The 17182-nt window shown below is 39.2% G+C and overlaps 35 non-coding genes and 2 pseudogenes across 35 annotated transcripts; all 37 read right to left on the bottom strand.

Moving 5' to 3' along the window:
• Positions 1-82: 82 nt before the first annotated feature.
• LOC146037973 (5S ribosomal RNA) lies at positions 83-201 on the bottom strand. Its single transcript, XR_014461604.1, has one exon. It is a non-coding gene; the product is annotated as a 5S ribosomal RNA (ribosomal RNA).
• A 346-nt stretch (positions 202-547) lies between these two features.
• LOC146040245 (5S ribosomal RNA) lies at positions 548-666 on the bottom strand. Its single transcript, XR_014463399.1, has one exon. It is a non-coding gene; the product is annotated as a 5S ribosomal RNA (ribosomal RNA).
• A 345-nt stretch (positions 667-1011) lies between these two features.
• Positions 1012-1130, bottom strand: LOC146038674 (5S ribosomal RNA). The gene has a single exon (XR_014462245.1). It is a non-coding gene; the product is annotated as a 5S ribosomal RNA (ribosomal RNA).
• Positions 1131-1475: 345 nt separating this feature from the next.
• Positions 1476-1594, bottom strand: LOC146038800 (5S ribosomal RNA). The gene has a single exon (XR_014462361.1). It is a non-coding gene; the product is annotated as a 5S ribosomal RNA (ribosomal RNA).
• Positions 1595-1939: 345 nt separating this feature from the next.
• On the bottom strand, positions 1940-2058 carry LOC146038414 (5S ribosomal RNA). Its single transcript, XR_014462007.1, has one exon. It is a non-coding gene; the product is annotated as a 5S ribosomal RNA (ribosomal RNA).
• A 346-nt stretch (positions 2059-2404) lies between these two features.
• On the bottom strand, positions 2405-2523 carry LOC146037974 (5S ribosomal RNA). The gene has a single exon (XR_014461605.1). It is a non-coding gene; the product is annotated as a 5S ribosomal RNA (ribosomal RNA).
• A 346-nt stretch (positions 2524-2869) lies between these two features.
• LOC146040246 (5S ribosomal RNA) lies at positions 2870-2988 on the bottom strand. The gene has a single exon (XR_014463400.1). It is a non-coding gene; the product is annotated as a 5S ribosomal RNA (ribosomal RNA).
• Positions 2989-3333: 345 nt separating this feature from the next.
• LOC146038431 (5S ribosomal RNA) lies at positions 3334-3452 on the bottom strand. The gene has a single exon (XR_014462022.1). It is a non-coding gene; the product is annotated as a 5S ribosomal RNA (ribosomal RNA).
• A 346-nt stretch (positions 3453-3798) lies between these two features.
• LOC146038237 (5S ribosomal RNA) lies at positions 3799-3917 on the bottom strand. Its single transcript, XR_014461845.1, has one exon. It is a non-coding gene; the product is annotated as a 5S ribosomal RNA (ribosomal RNA).
• A 345-nt stretch (positions 3918-4262) lies between these two features.
• LOC146038239 (5S ribosomal RNA) lies at positions 4263-4381 on the bottom strand. The gene has a single exon (XR_014461847.1). It is a non-coding gene; the product is annotated as a 5S ribosomal RNA (ribosomal RNA).
• Positions 4382-4726: 345 nt separating this feature from the next.
• Positions 4727-4845, bottom strand: LOC146040247 (5S ribosomal RNA). The gene has a single exon (XR_014463401.1). It is a non-coding gene; the product is annotated as a 5S ribosomal RNA (ribosomal RNA).
• Positions 4846-5192: 347 nt separating this feature from the next.
• Positions 5193-5311, bottom strand: LOC146038380 (5S ribosomal RNA). The gene has a single exon (XR_014461976.1). It is a non-coding gene; the product is annotated as a 5S ribosomal RNA (ribosomal RNA).
• A 346-nt stretch (positions 5312-5657) lies between these two features.
• On the bottom strand, positions 5658-5776 carry LOC146040248 (5S ribosomal RNA). The gene has a single exon (XR_014463402.1). It is a non-coding gene; the product is annotated as a 5S ribosomal RNA (ribosomal RNA).
• A 345-nt stretch (positions 5777-6121) lies between these two features.
• LOC146038314 (5S ribosomal RNA) lies at positions 6122-6240 on the bottom strand. The gene has a single exon (XR_014461915.1). It is a non-coding gene; the product is annotated as a 5S ribosomal RNA (ribosomal RNA).
• A 345-nt stretch (positions 6241-6585) lies between these two features.
• LOC146040250 (5S ribosomal RNA) lies at positions 6586-6704 on the bottom strand. The gene has a single exon (XR_014463404.1). It is a non-coding gene; the product is annotated as a 5S ribosomal RNA (ribosomal RNA).
• Positions 6705-7049: 345 nt separating this feature from the next.
• LOC146038240 (5S ribosomal RNA) lies at positions 7050-7168 on the bottom strand. Its single transcript, XR_014461848.1, has one exon. It is a non-coding gene; the product is annotated as a 5S ribosomal RNA (ribosomal RNA).
• Positions 7169-7513: 345 nt separating this feature from the next.
• Positions 7514-7632, bottom strand: LOC146040066 (5S ribosomal RNA). Its single transcript, XR_014463235.1, has one exon. It is a non-coding gene; the product is annotated as a 5S ribosomal RNA (ribosomal RNA).
• Positions 7633-7978: 346 nt separating this feature from the next.
• Positions 7979-8097, bottom strand: LOC146040252 (5S ribosomal RNA). The gene has a single exon (XR_014463405.1). It is a non-coding gene; the product is annotated as a 5S ribosomal RNA (ribosomal RNA).
• A 347-nt stretch (positions 8098-8444) lies between these two features.
• LOC146038961 (5S ribosomal RNA) lies at positions 8445-8563 on the bottom strand. The gene has a single exon (XR_014462508.1). It is a non-coding gene; the product is annotated as a 5S ribosomal RNA (ribosomal RNA).
• Positions 8564-8909: 346 nt separating this feature from the next.
• On the bottom strand, positions 8910-9028 carry LOC146039707 (5S ribosomal RNA; annotated as a pseudogene).
• A 345-nt stretch (positions 9029-9373) lies between these two features.
• Positions 9374-9492, bottom strand: LOC146037740 (5S ribosomal RNA). The gene has a single exon (XR_014461390.1). It is a non-coding gene; the product is annotated as a 5S ribosomal RNA (ribosomal RNA).
• Positions 9493-9837: 345 nt separating this feature from the next.
• Positions 9838-9955, bottom strand: LOC146038351 (5S ribosomal RNA). Its single transcript, XR_014461950.1, has one exon. It is a non-coding gene; the product is annotated as a 5S ribosomal RNA (ribosomal RNA).
• A 345-nt stretch (positions 9956-10300) lies between these two features.
• Positions 10301-10419, bottom strand: LOC146039526 (5S ribosomal RNA). The gene has a single exon (XR_014463023.1). It is a non-coding gene; the product is annotated as a 5S ribosomal RNA (ribosomal RNA).
• A 345-nt stretch (positions 10420-10764) lies between these two features.
• Positions 10765-10883, bottom strand: LOC146038402 (5S ribosomal RNA). Its single transcript, XR_014461996.1, has one exon. It is a non-coding gene; the product is annotated as a 5S ribosomal RNA (ribosomal RNA).
• A 345-nt stretch (positions 10884-11228) lies between these two features.
• On the bottom strand, positions 11229-11347 carry LOC146038349 (5S ribosomal RNA). The gene has a single exon (XR_014461948.1). It is a non-coding gene; the product is annotated as a 5S ribosomal RNA (ribosomal RNA).
• A 347-nt stretch (positions 11348-11694) lies between these two features.
• LOC146037975 (5S ribosomal RNA) lies at positions 11695-11813 on the bottom strand. The gene has a single exon (XR_014461606.1). It is a non-coding gene; the product is annotated as a 5S ribosomal RNA (ribosomal RNA).
• A 345-nt stretch (positions 11814-12158) lies between these two features.
• Positions 12159-12277, bottom strand: LOC146039090 (5S ribosomal RNA). The gene has a single exon (XR_014462627.1). It is a non-coding gene; the product is annotated as a 5S ribosomal RNA (ribosomal RNA).
• Positions 12278-12622: 345 nt separating this feature from the next.
• Positions 12623-12741, bottom strand: LOC146037853 (5S ribosomal RNA). The gene has a single exon (XR_014461494.1). It is a non-coding gene; the product is annotated as a 5S ribosomal RNA (ribosomal RNA).
• Positions 12742-13088: 347 nt separating this feature from the next.
• LOC146037587 (5S ribosomal RNA) lies at positions 13089-13207 on the bottom strand. The gene has a single exon (XR_014461251.1). It is a non-coding gene; the product is annotated as a 5S ribosomal RNA (ribosomal RNA).
• Positions 13208-13552: 345 nt separating this feature from the next.
• Positions 13553-13671, bottom strand: LOC146038813 (5S ribosomal RNA). Its single transcript, XR_014462374.1, has one exon. It is a non-coding gene; the product is annotated as a 5S ribosomal RNA (ribosomal RNA).
• Positions 13672-14017: 346 nt separating this feature from the next.
• On the bottom strand, positions 14018-14136 carry LOC146038801 (5S ribosomal RNA). Its single transcript, XR_014462362.1, has one exon. It is a non-coding gene; the product is annotated as a 5S ribosomal RNA (ribosomal RNA).
• A 346-nt stretch (positions 14137-14482) lies between these two features.
• Positions 14483-14601, bottom strand: LOC146037976 (5S ribosomal RNA). Its single transcript, XR_014461607.1, has one exon. It is a non-coding gene; the product is annotated as a 5S ribosomal RNA (ribosomal RNA).
• A 346-nt stretch (positions 14602-14947) lies between these two features.
• On the bottom strand, positions 14948-15066 carry LOC146040253 (5S ribosomal RNA). The gene has a single exon (XR_014463406.1). It is a non-coding gene; the product is annotated as a 5S ribosomal RNA (ribosomal RNA).
• Positions 15067-15411: 345 nt separating this feature from the next.
• LOC146038432 (5S ribosomal RNA) lies at positions 15412-15530 on the bottom strand. Its single transcript, XR_014462023.1, has one exon. It is a non-coding gene; the product is annotated as a 5S ribosomal RNA (ribosomal RNA).
• A 344-nt stretch (positions 15531-15874) lies between these two features.
• LOC146039665 (5S ribosomal RNA) lies at positions 15875-15993 on the bottom strand (annotated as a pseudogene).
• A 345-nt stretch (positions 15994-16338) lies between these two features.
• On the bottom strand, positions 16339-16457 carry LOC146038170 (5S ribosomal RNA). The gene has a single exon (XR_014461783.1). It is a non-coding gene; the product is annotated as a 5S ribosomal RNA (ribosomal RNA).
• A 345-nt stretch (positions 16458-16802) lies between these two features.
• On the bottom strand, positions 16803-16921 carry LOC146038815 (5S ribosomal RNA). The gene has a single exon (XR_014462376.1). It is a non-coding gene; the product is annotated as a 5S ribosomal RNA (ribosomal RNA).
• Between the last annotated feature and the right edge of the window lie 261 nt (positions 16922-17182).

The raw sequence follows: 17182 nt of genomic DNA on the forward strand, positions 1-17182 counted from the left end.
ATGTCTGTATTGGCAATAAAAAATAAAAAGTTTTCAATTTAAATAGCAAGAGAATAAAAACAATTTGCCATTAATGGCAAAAAACCTACAGCACCTGGTGTTCCCATGTGGTCTCCCACCCAAGTACTAAACAGGCCCAACACTGCTTAGCTTCCAAGATCAGACGAGATTGGGCGTATCCAATGTGGTATGGCTGTAGGTGAGATACTGGCACTTTTTTGCCCTCTTCTACTTCTATAACCAGGTAAGCGAATAAAAAAGTTTCCTAACTGTATTGCCTTACTGAAAAAAATCATGTGTTGGTAATGTAAAAAGACCTACAGGACATGATATTAGCAGGTGGTCTCAAATTAAACTACTAAAGAGGCTCAACACTGTTTAGCTCCCAAAAGCAGTTGGAATTGGGCCTAAACAGTGTGGTAAGTTTTTAGGTGATGGCTATTGTGTCTGTTTGACCTGTCCTAAATGTCTGTATTGGCAATAAAAAATAAAAAGTTTCCAATTTAAATAGCAAGATAATAAAAACAATTTGCCATTAATGGGAAATAACCTACAGCACCTGGTGTTCCCATGTGGTCTCCCACCCAAGTACTAACCAGGCCCAACACTGCTTAGCTTCCAAGATCAGACGAGATTGGGCGTATCCAATGTGGTATGGCTGTAGGTGGGATACTGGCACTTTTTTGCCCTCTTCTACTTCTATAACCAGGTAAGCTAATAAAAAAGTTTCCTAACTGTATTGCCTTACTGAAAAAAATCATGTGTTGGTAATGTAAAAAGACCTACAGGACATGATATTAGCAGGTGGTCTCAAATTAAACTACTAAAGAGGCTCAACACTGTTTAGCTGCCAAAAGCAGTTGGAATTGGGCCTAAACAGTGTGGTAAGTTTTTAGGTGATGGCTATTGTGTCTGTTTGACCTGTCCCAAATGTCTGTATTGGCAATAAAAATAAAAAGTTTCCAATTTAAATAGCAAGAGAATAAAAACAATTTGCCATTAATGGGAAAAAACCTACAGCACCTGGTGTTCCCATGTGGTCTCCCACCCAAGTACTAACCAGGCCCAACACTGCTTAGCTTCCAAGATCAGACGAGATTGGGCGTATCCAATGTGGTATGACTGTACGTGAGATACAGGCACTTTTTTGCCCTCTTCTACTTCTATAACCAGGAAAGCTAATAAAAAAGTTTCCTAACTGTATTGCCTTACTGAAAAAAATCATGTGTTGGTAATGTAAAAAGATCTACAGGACATGATATTAGCAGGTGGTCTCAAATTAAACTACTTAAGAGGCTCAACACTGTTTAGCTGCCAAAAGCAGTTGGAATTGGGCCTAAACAGTGTGGTAAGTTTTTAGGTGATGGCTATTGTGTCTGTTTGACCTCTTCCAAATGTCTGTACTGTCAATAAAGAGAAAAAAGTTTCCAATTTAAAAAGCTAGAGAATATAAACAATTTGCCAGTAATGGGAAAAACCTACAGCACCTGGTGTTCCCATGTGGTCTCCCACCCAAGTACTAACCAGGCCCAACACTGCTTAGCTTCCAAGATCAGACGAGATTGGGCGTATCCAATGTTGTATGGCTGTAGGTGGAATACTGGCACTTTTTTGCCCTCTTCTACTTCTATAACCAGGTAAGCTAATAAAAAAGTTTCCTAACTATATTGCCTTACTGAAAAAAATCATGTGTTGGTAATGTAAAAAGACCTACAGGACATGATATTAGCAGGTGGTCTCAAATTAAACTACTAAAGAGGCTCAACACTGTTTAGCTGCCAAAAGCAGTTGGAATTGGGCCTAAACAGTGTGGTAAGTTTTTAGGTGATGGCTATTGTGTCTGTTTGACCTGTCCCAAATGTCTGTACTGTCAATAAAGAGAAAAAAGTTTCCAATTTAAAAAGCTAGAGAATAAAAACAATTTGCCAGTAATGGGAAAAACCTACAGCACCTGGTGTTCCCATGTGGTCTCCTACCCAAGTACTAACCAGGCCCAACACTGCTTAGCTTCCAAGATCAGACGAGATTGGGCGTATCCAATGTGGTATGGCTGTAGGTGAGATACAGGCACTTTTTTGCCCTCTTCTACTTCTATAACCAGGTAAGCTAATAAAAAAGTTTCCTAACTATATTGGCTTACTGAAAAAAATCATGTGTTGGTAATGTAAAAAGACCTACAGGACATGATATTAGCAGGTGGTCTCAAATTAAACTACTAAAGAGGCTCAACACTGTTTAGCTCCCAAAAGCAGTTGGAATTGGGCCTAAACAGTGTGGTAAGTTTTTAGGTGATGGCTATTGTGTCTGTTTGACCTGTCCCAAATGTCTGTATTGGCAATAAAAAATAAAAAGTTTTCAATTTAAATAGCAAGAGAATAAAAACAATTTGCCATTAATGGCAAAAAACCTACAGCACCTGGTGTTCCCATGTGGTCTCCCACCCAAGTACTAAACAGGCCCAACACTGCTTAGCTTCCAAGATCAGACGAGATTGGGCGTATCCAATGTGGTATGGCTGTAGGTGAGATACTGGCACTTTTTTGCCCTCTTCTACTTCTATAACCAGGTAAGCGAATAAAAAAGTTTCCTAACTGTATTGCCTTACTGAAAAAAATCATGTGTTGGTAATGTAAAAAGACCTACAGGACATGATATTAGCAGGTGGTCTCAAATTAAACTACTAAAGAGGCTCAACACTGTTTAGCTCCCAAAAGCAGTTGGAATTGGGCCTAAACAGTGTGGTAAGTTTTTAGGTGATGGCTATTGTGTCTGTTTGACCTGTCCTAAATGTCTGTATTGGCAATAAAAAATAAAAAGTTTCCAATTTAAATAGCAAGATAATAAAAACAATTTGCCATTAATGGGAAATAACCTACAGCACCTGGTGTTCCCATGTGGTCTCCCACCCAAGTACTAACCAGGCCCAACACTGCTTAGCTTCCAAGATCAGACGAGATTGGGCGTATCCAATGTGGTATGGCTGTAGGTGGGATACTGGCACTTTTTTGCCCTCTTCTACTTCTATAACCAGGTAAGCTAATAAAAAAGTTTCCTAACTGTATTGCCTTACTGAAAAAAATCATGTGTTGGTAATGTAAAAAGACCTACAGGACATGATATTAGCAGGTGGTCTCAAATTAAACTACTAAAGAGGCTCAACACTGTTTAGCTGCCAAAAGCAGTTGGAATTGGGCCTAAACAGTGTGGTAAGTTTTTAGGTGATGGCTATTGTGTCTGTTTGACCTGTCCCAAATGTCTGTATTGGCAATAAAAATAAAAAGTTTCCAATTTAAATAGCAAGAGAATAAAAACAATTTGCCATTAATGGGAAAAAACCTACAGCACCTGGTGTTCCCATGTGGTCTCCCACCCAAGTACTAACCAGGCCCAACACTGCTTAGCTTCCAAGATCAGACGAGATTGGGCGTATCCAATGTGGTATGGCTGTACGTGAGATACCGGCACTTTTTTGCCCTCTTCTACTTCTATAACCAGGAAAGCTAATAAAAAAGTTTCCTAACTGTATTGCCTTACTGAAAAAAATCATGTGTTGGTAATGTAAAAAGATCTACAGGACATGATATTAGCAGGTGGTCTCAAATTAAACTACTAAAGAGGCTCAACACTGTTTAGCTGCCAAAAGCAGTTGGAATTGGGCCTAAACAGTGTGGTAAGTTTTTAGGTGATGGCTATTGTGTCTGTTTGACCTGTCCCAAATGTCTGTACTGTCAATAAAGAGAAAAAAGTTTCCAATTTAAATAGCAAGAGAATAAAAACAATTTGCCATTAATGGGAAAAAATCTACAGCACCTGGTGTTCCCATGTGGTCTCCCACCCAAGTACTAACCAGGCCCAACACTGCTTAGCTTCCAAGATCAGACGAGATTGGGCGTATCCAATGTGGTATGGCTGTAGGTGAGATACCGGCACTTTTTTGCTTTCTTCTACTTCTATAACCAGGAAAGCTAATAAAAAAGTTTCCTAACTGTATTGCCTTACTGAAAAAAATCATGCGTTGGTAATGTAAAAAGACCTACAGGACATGATATTAGCAGGTGGTCTCAAATTAAACTACTAAAGAGGCTCAACACTGTTTAGCTGCCAAAAGCAGTTGGAATTGGGCCTAAACAGTGTGGTAAGTTTTTAGGTGATGGCTATTGTGTCTGTTTGACCTGTCCCAAATATCTGTATTGGCAATAAAAATAAAAAGTTTCCAATTTAAATAGCAAGAGAATAAAAACAATTTGCCATTAATGGGAAAAAATCTACAGCACCTGGTGTTCCCATGTGGTCTCCCACCCAAGTACTAACCAGGCCCAACACTGCTTAGCTTCCAAGATCAGACGAGATTGGGCGTATCCAATGTGGTATGGCTGTAGGTGAGATACCGGCACTTTTTTGCTTTCTTCTACTTCTATAACCAGGAAAGCTAATAAAAAAGTTTCCTAACTGTATTGCCTTACTGAAAAAAATCATGCGTTGGTAATGTAAAAAGACCTACAGGACATGATATTAGCAGGTGGTCTCAAATTAAACTACAAAAGAGGCTCAACACTGTTTAGCTGCCAAAAGCAGTTGGAATTGGGCCTAAACAGTGTGGTAAGTTTTTAGGTGATGGCTATTGTGTCTGTTTGACCTCTTCCAAATGTCTGTACTGTCAATAAAGAGAAAAAAGTTTCCAATTTAAAAAGCTAGAGAATAAAAACAATTTGCCAGTAATGGGAAAAACCTACAGCACCTGGTGTTCCCATGTGGTCTCCCACCCAAGTACTAACCAGGCCCAACACTGCTTAGCTTCCAAGATCAGACGAGATTGGGCGTATCCAATGTGGTATGGCTGTAGGTGAGATACAGGCACTTTTTTGCCCTCTTCTACTTCTATAACCAGGTAAGCTAATAAAAAAGTTTCCTAACTATATTGGCTTACTGAAAAAAAATCATGTGTTGGTAATGTAAAAAGACCTACAGGACATGATATTAGCAGGTGGTCTCAAATTAAACTACTAAAGAGGCTCAACACTGTTTAGCTCCCAAAAGCAGTTGGAATTGGGCCTAAACAGTGTGGTAAGTTTTTAGGTGATGGCTATTGTGTCTGTTTGACCTGTCCCAAATGTCTGTATTGGCAATAAAAAATAAAAAGTTTTCAATTTAAATAGCAAGAGAATAAAAACAATTTGCCATTAATGGGAAAAAACCTACAGCACCTGGTGTTCCCATGTGGTCTCCCACCCAAGTACTAAACAGGCCCAACACTGCTTAGCTTCCAAGATCAGACGAGATTGGGCGTATCCAATGTGGTATGGCTGTAGATGAGATACTGGCACTTTTTTGCCCTCTTCTACTTCTATAACCAGGTAAGCGAATAAAAAAGTTTCCTAACTGTATTGCCTTACTGAAAAAAATCATGTGTTGGTAATGTAAAAAGACCTACAGGACATGATATTAGCAGGTGGTCTCAAATTAAACTACTAAAGAGGCTCAACACTGTTTAGCTCCCAAAAGCAGTTGGAATTGGGCCTAAACAGTGTGGTAAGTTTTTAGGTGATGGCTATTGTGTCTGTTTGACCTGTCCCAAATGTCTGTATTGGCAATAAAAAATAAAAAGTTTCCAATTTAAATAGCTAGAGAATAAAAACAATTTGCCATTAATGGGAAAAAACCTACAGCACCTGGTGTTCCCATGTGGTCTCCCACCCAAGTACTAACCAGGCCCAACACTGCTTAGCTTCCAAGATCAGACGAGATTGGGCGTATCCAATGTGGTATGGCTGTAGGTGAGATACTGGCACTTTTTTGCCCTCTTCTACTTCTATAACCAGGTAAGCTAATAAAAAAGTTTCCTAACTGTATTGCCTTACTGAAAAAAATCATGTGTTGGTAATGTAAAAAGACCTACAGGACATGATATTTGCATGTGGTCTCAAATTAAACTACTAAAGAGGCTCAACACTGTTTAGCTGCCAAAAGCAGTTGGAATTGGGCCTAAACAGTGTGGTAAGTTTTTAGGTGATGGCTATTGTGTCTGTTTGACCTGTCCCAAATGTCTGTATTGGCAATAAAAATAAAAAGTTTCCAATTTAAATAGCAAGAGAATAAAAACAATTAGCCATTAATGGGAAAAAACCTACAGCACCTGGTGCTCCCTTGTGGTCTCCCACCCAAGTACTAACCAGGCCCAACACTGCTTAGCTTCCAAGATCAGACGAGATTGGGCGTATCCAATGTGGTATGGCTGTAGGTGAGATACCGCCACTTTTTTGCCCTCTTCTACTTCTATAACCAGGAAAGCTAATAAAAAAGTTTCCTAACTGTATTGCCTTACTGAAAAAAATCATGTGTTGGTAATGTAAAAAGACCTACAGGACATGATATTAGCAGGTGGTCTCAAATTAAACTACTTAAGAGGCTCAACACTGTTTAGCTGCCAAAAGCAGTTGGAATTGGGCCTAAACAGTGTGGTAAGTTTTTAGGTGATGGCTATTGTGTCTGTTTGACCTGTCCCAAATGTCTGTATTGGCAATAAAAATAAAAAGTTTCCAATTTAAATAGCAAGAGAATAAAAACAATTTGCCATTAATGGGAAAAAACCTACAGCACCTGGTGTTCCCATGTGGTCTCCCACCCAAGTACTAACCAGGCCCAACACTGCTTAGCTTCCAAGATCAGACGAGATTGGGCGTATCCAATGTGGTATGGCTGTAGGTGAGATACTGGCACTTTTTTGCCCTCTTCTACTTCTATAACCAGGTAAGCTAATAAAAAAGTTTCCTAACTGTATTGCCTTACTGAAAAAAATCATGTGTTGGTAATGTAAAAAGACCTACAGGACATGATATTAGCAGGTGGTCTCAAATTAAACTACTAAAGAGGCTCAACACTGTTTAGCTGCCAAAAGCAGTTGGAATTGGGCCTAAACAGTGTGGTAAGTTTTTAGGTGATGGCTATTGTGTCTGTTTGACCTGTCCCAAATATCTGTATTGGCAATAAAAATAAAAAGTTTCCAATTTAAATAGCAAGAGAATAAAAACAATTTGCCATTAATGGGAAAAAATCTACAGCACCTGGTGTTCCCATGTGGTCTCCCACCCAAGTACTAACCAGGCCCAACACTGCTTAGCTTCCAAGATCAGACGAGATTGGGCGTATCCAATGTGGTATGGCTGTAGGTGAGATACCGGCACTTTTTTGCTTTCTTCTACTTCTATAACCAGGAAAGCTAATAAAAAAGTTTCCTAACTGTATTGCCTTACTGAAAAAAATCATGCGTTGGTAATGTAAAAAGACCTACAGGACATGATATTAGCAGGTGGTCTCAAATTAAACTACTTAAGAGGCTCAACACTGTTTAGCTGCCAAAAGCAGTTGGAATTGGGCCTAAACAGTGTTGTAAGTTTTTAGGTGATGGCTATTGTGTCTGTTTGACCTCTTCCAAATGTCTGTACTGTCAATAAAGAGAAAAAAGTTTCCAATTTAAAAAGCTAGAGAATAAAAACAATTTGCCAGTAATGGGAAAAACCTACAGCACCTGGTGTTCCCATGTGGTCTCCCACCCAAGTACTAACCAGGCCCAACACTGCTTAACTTCCAAGATCAGACGAGATTGGGCGTATCCAATGTGGTATGGCTGTAGGTGAGATACAGGCACTTTTTTGCCCTCTTCTACTTCTATAACCAGGTAAGCTAATAAAAAAGTTTCCTAACTATATTGGCTTACTGAAAAAAAATCATGTGTTGGTAATGTAAAAAGACCTACAGGACATGATATTAGCAGGTGGTCTCAAATTAAACTACTAAAGAGGCTCAACACTGTTTAGCTGCCAAAAGCAGTTGGAATTGGGCCTAAACAGTGTGGTAAGTTTTTAGGTGATGGCTATTGTGTCTGTTTGACCTCTTCCAAATGTCTGTACTGTCAATAAAGAGAAAAAAGTTTCCAATTTAAAAAGCTAGAGAATAAAAACAATTTGCCAGTAATGGGAAAAACCTACAGCACCTGGTGTTCCCATGTGGTCTCCCACCCAAGTACTAACCAGGCCCAACACTGCTTAGCTTCCAAGATCAGACGAGATTGGGCGTATCCAATGTGGTATGGCTGTAGGTGAGATACAGGCACTTTTTTGCCCTCTTCTACTTCTATAACCAGGTAAGCTAATAAAAAAGTTTACTAACTATATTGGCTTACTGAAAAAAAATCATGTGTTGGTAATGTAAAAAGACCTACAGGACATGATATTAGCAGGTGGTCTCAAATTAAACTACTAAAGAGGCTCAACACTGTTTAGCTCCCAAAAGCAGTTGGAATTGGGCCTAAACAGTGTGGTAAGTTTTTAGGTGATGGCTATTGTGTCTGTTTGACCTGTCCCAAATGTCTGTATTGGCAATAAAAAATAAAAAGTTTTCAATTTAAATAGCAAGAGAATAAAAACAATTTGCCATTAATGGGAAAAAACCTACAGCACCTGGTGTTCCCATGTGGTCTCCCACCCAAGTACTAAACAGGCCCAACACTGCTTAGCTTCCAAGATCAGACGAGATTGGGCGTATCCAATGTGGTTTGGCTGTAGATGAGATACTGGCACTTTTTTGCCCTCTTCTACTTCTATAACCAGGTAAGCGAATAAAAAAGTTTCCTAACTGTATTGCCTTACTGAAAAAAATCATGTGTTGGTAATGTAAAAAGACCAACAGGACATGATATTAGCAGGTGGTCTCAAATTAAACTACTAAAGAGGCTCAACACTGTTTAGCTCCCAAAAGCAGTTGGAATTGGGCCTAAACAGTGTGGTAAGTTTTTAGGTGATGGCTATTGTGTCTGTTTGACCTGTCCCAAATGTCTGTATTGGCAATAAAAAATAAAAAGTTTCCAATTTAAATAGCTAGAGAATAAAAACAATTTGCCATTAATGGGAAAAAACCTACAGCACCTGGTGTTCCCATGTGGTCTCCCACCCAAGTACAAACGAGGCCCAACACTGCTTTGTTTCCAAGATCAGACGAGATTGGGCGTATCCAATGTGGTATGGCTGTAGGTGAGATACTGGCACTTTTTTGCCCTCTTCTAATTCTATAACCAGGTAAGCTAATAAAAAAGTTTCCTAACTGTATTGCCTTACTGAAAAAAATCATGTGTTGGTAATGTAAAAAGACCTACAGGACATGATATTTGCATGTGGTCTCAAATTAAACTACTAAAGAGGCTCAACACTGTTTAGCTGCCAAAAGCAGTTGGAATTGGGCCTAAACAGTGTGGTAAGTTTTTAGGTGATGGCTATTATGTCTGTTTGACCTGTCCCAAATGTCTGTATTGGCAATAAAAATAAAAAGTTTCCAATTTAAATAGCAAGAGAATAAAAACAATTAGCCATTAATGGGAAAAAACCTACAGCACCTGGTGCTCCCATGTGGTCTCCCACCCAAGTACTAACCAGGCCCAACACTGCTTAGCTTCCAAGATCAGACGAGATTGGGCGTATCCAATGTGGTATGGCTGTAGGTGAGATACCGGCACTTTTTTGCCCTCTTCTACTTTTATAACCAGGAAAGCTAATAAAAAAGTTTCCTAACTATATTGCCTTACTGAAAAAAATCATGTGTCAGTAATGTAAAAAGACCTACAGGACATGATATTAGCAGGTGGTCTCAAATTAAACTACTTAAGAGGCTCAACACTGTTTAGCTGCCAAAAGCAGTTGGAATTGGGCCTAAACAGTGTGGTAAGTTTTTAGGTGATGGCTATTGTGTCTGTTTGACCTCTTCCAAATGTCTGTACTGTCAATAAAGAGAAAAAAGTTTCCAATTTAAAAAGCTAGAGAATATAAACAATTTGCCAGTAATGGGAAAAACCTACAGCACCTGGTGTTCCCATGTGGTCTCCCACCAAGTACTAACCAGGCCCAACACTGCTTAGCTTCCAAGATCAGACGAGATTGGGCGTATCCAATGTGGTATGGCTGTAGGTGAGATACAGGCACTTTTTTGCCCTCTTCTACTTCTATAACCAGGTAAGCTAATAAAAAAGATTCCTAACTATATTGGCTTACTGAAAAAAATCATGTGTTGGTAATGTAAAAAGACCTACAGGACATGATATTAGCAGGTGGTCTCAAATTAAACTACTAAAGAGGCTCAACACTGTTTAGCTCCCAAAAGCAGTTGGAATTGGGCCTAAACAGTGTGGTAAGTTTTTAGGTGATGGCTATTGTGTCTGTTTGACCTGTCCCAAATGTCTGTATTGGCAAAAAAAATAAAAAGTTTTCAATTTAAATAGCAAGAGAATAAAAACAATTTGCCATTAATGGGAAAAAACTTACAGCACCTGGTGTTCCCATGTGGTCTCCCACCCAAGTACTAAACAGGCCCAACACTGCTTAGCTTCCAAGATCAGACGAGATTTGGCGTATCCAATGTGGTATGGCTGTAGATGAGATACTGGCACTTTTTTGCCCTCTTCTACTTCTATAACCAGGTAAGCTAATAAAAAAGTTTCCTAACTGTATTGCCTTACTGAAAAAAATCATGTGTTGGTAATGTAAAAAGACCTACAGGACATGATATTAGCATGTGGTCTCAAATTAAACTACTAAAGAGGCTCAACACTGTTTAGCTGCCAAAAGCAGTTGGAATTGGGCCTAAACAGTGTGGAAAGTTTTTAGGTGATGGCTATTGTGTCTGTTTGACCTGTCCCAAATGTCTGTATTGGCAATAAAAATAAAAAGTTTACAATTTAAATAGCAAGAGAATAAAAACAATTTGCCATTAATGGGAAAAAACCTACAGCACCTGGTGTTCCCATGTGGTCTCCCACCCAAGTACTAACCAGGCCCAACACTGCTTAGCTTCCAAGATCAGACAAGATTGGGCGTATCCAATGTGGTATGGCTGTAGGTGAGATACCGGCACTTTTTTGCCCTCTTCTACTTCTATAACCAGGAAAGCTAATAAAAAAGTTTCCTAACTGTATTGCCTTACTGAAAAAAATCATGTGTTGGTAATGTAAAAAGACCTACAGGACACGATATTAGCAGGTGGTCTCAAATTAAACTACTTAAGAGGCTCAACACTGTTTAGCTGCCAAAAGCAGTTGAAATTGGGCCTAAACAGTGTGGTAAGTTTTTAGGTGATGGCTATTGTGTCTGTTTGACCTCTTCCAAATGTCTGTACTGTCAATAAAACGAAAAAAGTTTCCAATTTAAAAAGCTAGAGAATAAAAACCATTTGCCAGTAACGGGAAAAACCTACAGCACCTGGTGTTCCCATGTGGTCTCCCACCCAAGTACTAACCAGGCCCAACACTGCTTAGCTTCCAAGATCAGACGAGATTGGGCATATCCAATGTGGTATGGCTGCAGGTGAGATACAAGCACTTTTTTGCCCTCTTCTACTTCTATAACCAGGTAAGCTAATAAAAAAGTTTCCTAACTATATTGGCTTACTGAAAAAAAATCATGTGTTGGTAATGTAAAAAGACCTACAGGACATGATATTAGCAGGTGGTCTCAAATTAAACTACTAAAGAGGCTCAACACTGTTTAGCTCCCAAAAGCAGTTGGAATTGGGCCTAAACAGTGTGGTAAGTTTTTAGGTGATGGCTATTGTGTCTGTTTGACCTGTCCCAAATGTCTGTATTGGCAATAAAAAATAAAAAGTTTTCAATTTAAATAGCAAGAGAATAAAAACAATTTGCCATTAATGGGAAAAAACCTACAGCACCTGGTGTTCCCATGTGGTCTCCCACCCAAGTACTAAACAGGCCCAACACTGCTTAGCTTCCAAGATCAGACGAGATTGGGCGTATCCAATGTGGTATGGCTGTAGGTGAGATACTGGCACTTTTTTGCCCTCTTCTACTTCTATAACCAGGTAAGCGAATAAAAAAGTTTCCTAACTGTATTGCCTTACTGAAAAAAATCATGTGTTGGTAATGTAAAAAGACCTACAGGACATGATATTAGCACGTGGTCTCAAATTAAACTACTAAAGAGGCTCAACACTGTTTAGCTCCCAAAAGCAGTTGGAATTGGGCCTAAACAGTGTGGTAAGTTTTTAGGTGATGGCTATTGTGTCTGTTTGACCTGTCCCAAATGTCTGTATTGGCAATAAAAAATAAAAAGTTTCCAATTTAAATAGCTAGAGAATAAAAACAATTTGCCATTAATGGGAAAAACCTACAGCACCTGGTGTTCCCATGTGGTCTCCTACCCAAATACTAACCAGGCCCAACACTGCTTAGCTTCCAAGATCAGACGAGATTGGGCGTATCCAATGTGGTATGGCTGTAGGTGAGATACCGGCACTTTTTTGCCCTCTTCTACTTCTATAACCAGGAAAGCTAATAAAAAAGTTTCCTAACTGTATTGCCTTACTGAAAAAAAACATGTGTTGGTAATGTAAAAAGACCTACAGGACATGATATTAGCAGGTGGTCTCAAATTAAACTACTTAAGAGGCTCAACACTGTTTAGCTGCCAAACGCAGTTGGAATTGGGCCTAAACAGTGTGGTAAGTTTTTAGGTGATGGCTATTGTGTCTGTTTGACCTTTTCCAAATGTCTGTACTGTCAATAAAGAGAAAAAAGTTTCCAATTTAAAAAGCTAGAGAATATAAACAATTTGCCAGTAATGGGAAAAACCTACAGCACCTGGTGTTCCCATGTGGTCTCCCACCCAAGTACTAACCAGGCCCAACACTGCTTAGCTTCCAAGATCAGACGAGATTGGGCGTATCCAATGTGGTATGGCTGCAGGTGAGATACAGGCACTTTTTTGCTCTCTTCTACTTCTATAACCAGGTAAGCTAATAAAAAAGTTTCCTAACTATATTGGCTTACTGAAAAAAAATCATGTGTTGGTAATGTAAAAAGACCTACAGGACATGATATTAGCAGGTGGTCTCAAATTAAACTACTAAAGAGGCTCAACACTGTTTAGCTCCCAAAAGCAGTTGGAATTGGGCCTAAACAGTGTGGTAAGTTTTTAGGTGATGGCTATTGTGTCTGTTTGACCTGTCCCAAATGTCTGTATTGGCAATAAAAAATAAAAAGTTTTCAATTTAAATAGCAAGAGAATAAAAACAATTTGCCATTAATGGGAAAAAACCTACAGCACCTGGTGTTCCCATGTGGTCTCCCACCCAAGTACTAAACAGGCCCAACACTGCTTAGCTTCCAAGATCAGACGAGATTGGGTGTATCCAATGTGGTATGGCTGTAGGTGAGATACTGGCACTTTTTTGCCCTCTTCTACTTCTATAACCAGGTAAGCGAATAAAAAAGTTTCCTAACTGTATTGCCTTACTGAAAAAAATCATGTGTTGGTAATGTAAAAAGACCTACAGGACATGATATTAGCACGTGGTCTCAAATTAAACTACTAAAGAGGCTCAACACTGTTTAGCTCCCAAAAGCAGTTGGAATTGGGCCTAAACAGTGTGGTAAGTTTTTAGGTGATGGCTATTGTGTCTGTTTGACCTGTCCCAAATGTCTGTATTGGCAATAAAAATAAAAAGTTTCCAATTTAAATAGCAAGAGAATAAAAACAATTTGCCATTAATGGGAAAAAACCTACAGCACCTGGTGTTCCCATGTGGTCTCCCACCCAAGTACTAACCAGGCCCAACACTGCTTAGCTTCCAAGATCAGACGAGATTGGGCGTATCCAATGTGGTATGCCTGTAGATGAGATATTGGCACTTTTTTGCCCTCTTCTACTTCTATAATCAGGTAAGCGAATAAAAAAGTTTCCTAACTGTATTGCCTTACTGAAAAAAATCATGTGTTGGTAATGTAAAAAGACCTACAGGACATGATATTAGCAGGTGGTCTCAAATTAAACTACTAAAGAGGCTCAACACTGTTTAGCTCCCAAAAGCAGTTAGAATTGGGCCTAAACAGTGTGGTAAGTTTTTAGGTGATGGCTATTGTGTCTGTTTGACCTGTCCCAAATGTCTGTATTGGCAATAAAAAATAAAAAGTTTCCAATTTAAATAGCAAGAGAATAAAAACAATTTGCCATTAATGGGAAAAAACCTACAGCACCTGGTGTTCCCATGTGGTCTCCCACCCAAGTACTAACCAGGCCCAACACTGCTTAGCTTCCAAGATCAGACGAGATTGGGCGTATCCAATGTTGTATGGCTGTAGGTGGAATACTGGCACTTTTTTGCCCTCTTCTACTTCTATAACTAGGTAAGCTAATAAAAAAGTTTCCTAACTGTATTGCCTTACTGAAAAAAATCATGTGTTGGTAATGTAAAAAGACCTACAGGACATGATATTAGCAGGTGGTCTCAAATTAAACTACTAAAGAGGCTCAACACTGTTTAGCTCCCAAAAGCAGTTGGAATTGGGCCTAAACAGTGTGGTAAGTTTTTAGGTGATGGCTATTGTGTCTGTTTGACCTGTCCCAAATGTCTGTATTGGCAATAAAAAATAAAAAGTTTCCAATTTAAATAGCAAGAGAATAAAAACAATTTGCCATTAATGGCAAAAAACCTACAGCACCTGGTGTTCCCATGTGGTCTCCCACCCAAGTACTAAACAGGCCCAACACTGCTTAGCTTCCAAGATCAGACGAGATTGGGCGTATCCAATGTGGTATGGCTGTAGGTGGGATACTGGCACTTTTTTGCCCTCTTCTACTTCTATAACCAGGTAAGCGAATAAAAAAGTTTCCTAACTGTATTGCCTTACTGAAAAAAATCATGTGTTGGTAATGTAAAAAGACCTACAGGACATGATATTAGCAGGTGGTCTCAAATTAAACTACTAAAGAGGCTCAACACTGTTTAGCTCCCAAAAGCAGTTGGAATTGGGCCTAAACAGTGTGGTAAGTTTTAAGGTGATGGCTATTGTGTCTGTTTGACCTGTCCCAAATGTCTGTATTGGCAATAAAAAATAAAAAGTTTCCAATTTAAATAGCAAGAGAATAAAAACAATTTGCCATTAATGGGTAAAAACCTACAGCACCTGGTGTTCCCATGTGGTCTCCCACCCAAGTACTAACCAGGCCCAACACTGCTTAGCTTCCAAGATCAGACGAGATTGGGCGTATCCAATGTGGTATGGCTGTAGGTGGGATACTCGCACTTTTTTGCCCTCTTCTACTTCTATAACCAGGTAAGCTAATAAAAAAGTTTCCTAACTGTATTGCCTTACTGAAAAAAATCATGTGTTGGTAATGTAAAGAGACCTACAGGACATGATATTAGCAGGTGGTCTCAAATTAAACTACTAAAGAGGCTCAACACTGTTTAGCTGCCAAAAGCAGTTGGAATTGGGCCTAAACAGTGTGGTAAGTTTTTAGGTGATGGCTATTGTGTCTGTTTGACCTCTTCCAAATGTCTGTATTGGCAATAAAAATAAAAAGTTTCCAATTTAAATAGCAAGAGAATAAAAACAATTTGCCATTAATGGGAAAAAACCTACAGCACCTGGTGTTCCCATGTGGTCTCCCACCCAAGTACTAACCAGGCCCAACACTGCTTAGCTTCCAAGATCAGACGAGATTGGGCGTATCCAATGTGGTATGGCTGTACGTGAGATAACGGCACTTTTTTGCCCTCTTCTACTTCTATAACCAGGTAAGCTAATAAAAAAGTTTCCTAACTGTATTGCCTTACTGAAAAAAATCATGTGTTGGTAATGTAAAAAGACCTACAGGACATGATATTAGCATGTGGTCTCAAATTAAACTACTAAAGAGGCTCAACACTGTTTAGCTGCCAAAAGCAGTTGGAATTGGGCCTAAACAGTGTGGTAAGTTTTTAGGTGATGGCTATTGTGTCTGTTTGACCTCTTCCAAATGTCTGTACTGTCAATATGAGAAAAAAGTTTCCAATTTAAAAAGCTAGAGAATATAAACAATTTGCCAGTAATGGGAAAAACCTAGAGCACATGGTGTTCCCATTTGGTCTCCCACCCAAGTACTAATCAGGCCCAACACTGCTTAGCTTCCAAGATCAGACGAGATTGGGCGTATCCAATGTGGTATGGCTGTAGGTGAGTTACAGGCACTTTTTTGCCATCTTCTACTTCTATAACCAGGTAAGCTAATAAAAAAGTTTCCTAACTATATTGGCTTACTGAAAAAAATCATGTGTTGGTAATGTAAAAAGACCTACAGGACATGATATTAGCAGGTGGTCTCAAATTAAACTACTAAAGAGGCTCAACACTGTTTAGCTCCCAAAAGCAGTTGGAATTGGGCCTAAACAGTGTGGTAAGTTTTTAGGTGATGGCTATTGTGTCTGTTTGACCTGTCCCAAATGTCTGTATTGGCAATAAAAATAAAAAGTTTCCAATTTAAATAGCAAGAGAATAAAAACAATTTGCCATTAATGGGAAAAAACCTACAGCACCTGGTGTTCCCATGTGGTCTCCCACCCAAGTACTAACCAGGCCCAACACTGCTTAGCTTCCAAGATCAGACGAGATTGGGCGTATCCAATGTGGTATGGCTGTAGTTGAGATACCGGCACTTTTTTGCCCTCTTCTACTTCTATAACCAGGTAAGCTAATAAAAAAGTTTCCTAACTGTATTGCCTTACTGAAAAAAATCATGTGTTGGTAATGTAAAAAGACCTACAGGACATGATATTAGCAGGTGGTCTCAAATTAAACTACTAAAGAGGCTCAACACTGTTTAGCTCCCAAAAGCAGTTGGAATTGGGCCTAAACAGTGTGGTAAGTTTTTAGGTGATGGCTATTGTGTCTGTTTGACCTGTCCCAAATGTCTGTATTGGCAATAAAAATAAAAAGTTTCCAATTTAAATAGCAAGAGAATAAAAACAATTTGCCATTAATGGGAAAAAACCTACAGCACCTGGTGTTCCCATGTGGTCTCCCACCCAAGTACTAACCAGGCCCAACACTGCTTAGCTTCCAAGATCAGACGAGATTGGGCGTATCCAATGTGGTATGCCTGTAGATGAGATATTGGCACTTTTTTTCCCTCTTCTACTTCTATAACCAGGTAAGCGAATAAAAAAGTTTCCTAACTGTATTGCCTTACTGAAAAAAATCATGTGTTGGTAATGTAAAAAGACCTACAGGACATGATATTAGCAGGTGGTCTCAAATTAAACTACTAAAGAGGCTCAACACTGTTTAGCTCCCAAAAGCAGTTAGAATTGGGCCTAAACAGTGTGGTAAGTTTTTAGGTGATGGCTATTGTGTCTGTTTGACCTGTCC

This window comes from Crinia signifera, chromosome 9 (genome assembly GCF_055691185.1).
Source record: "Crinia signifera chromosome 9, ASM5569118v1, whole genome shotgun sequence".
Lineage (NCBI taxonomy): Eukaryota > Metazoa > Chordata > Amphibia > Anura > Myobatrachidae > Crinia > Crinia signifera.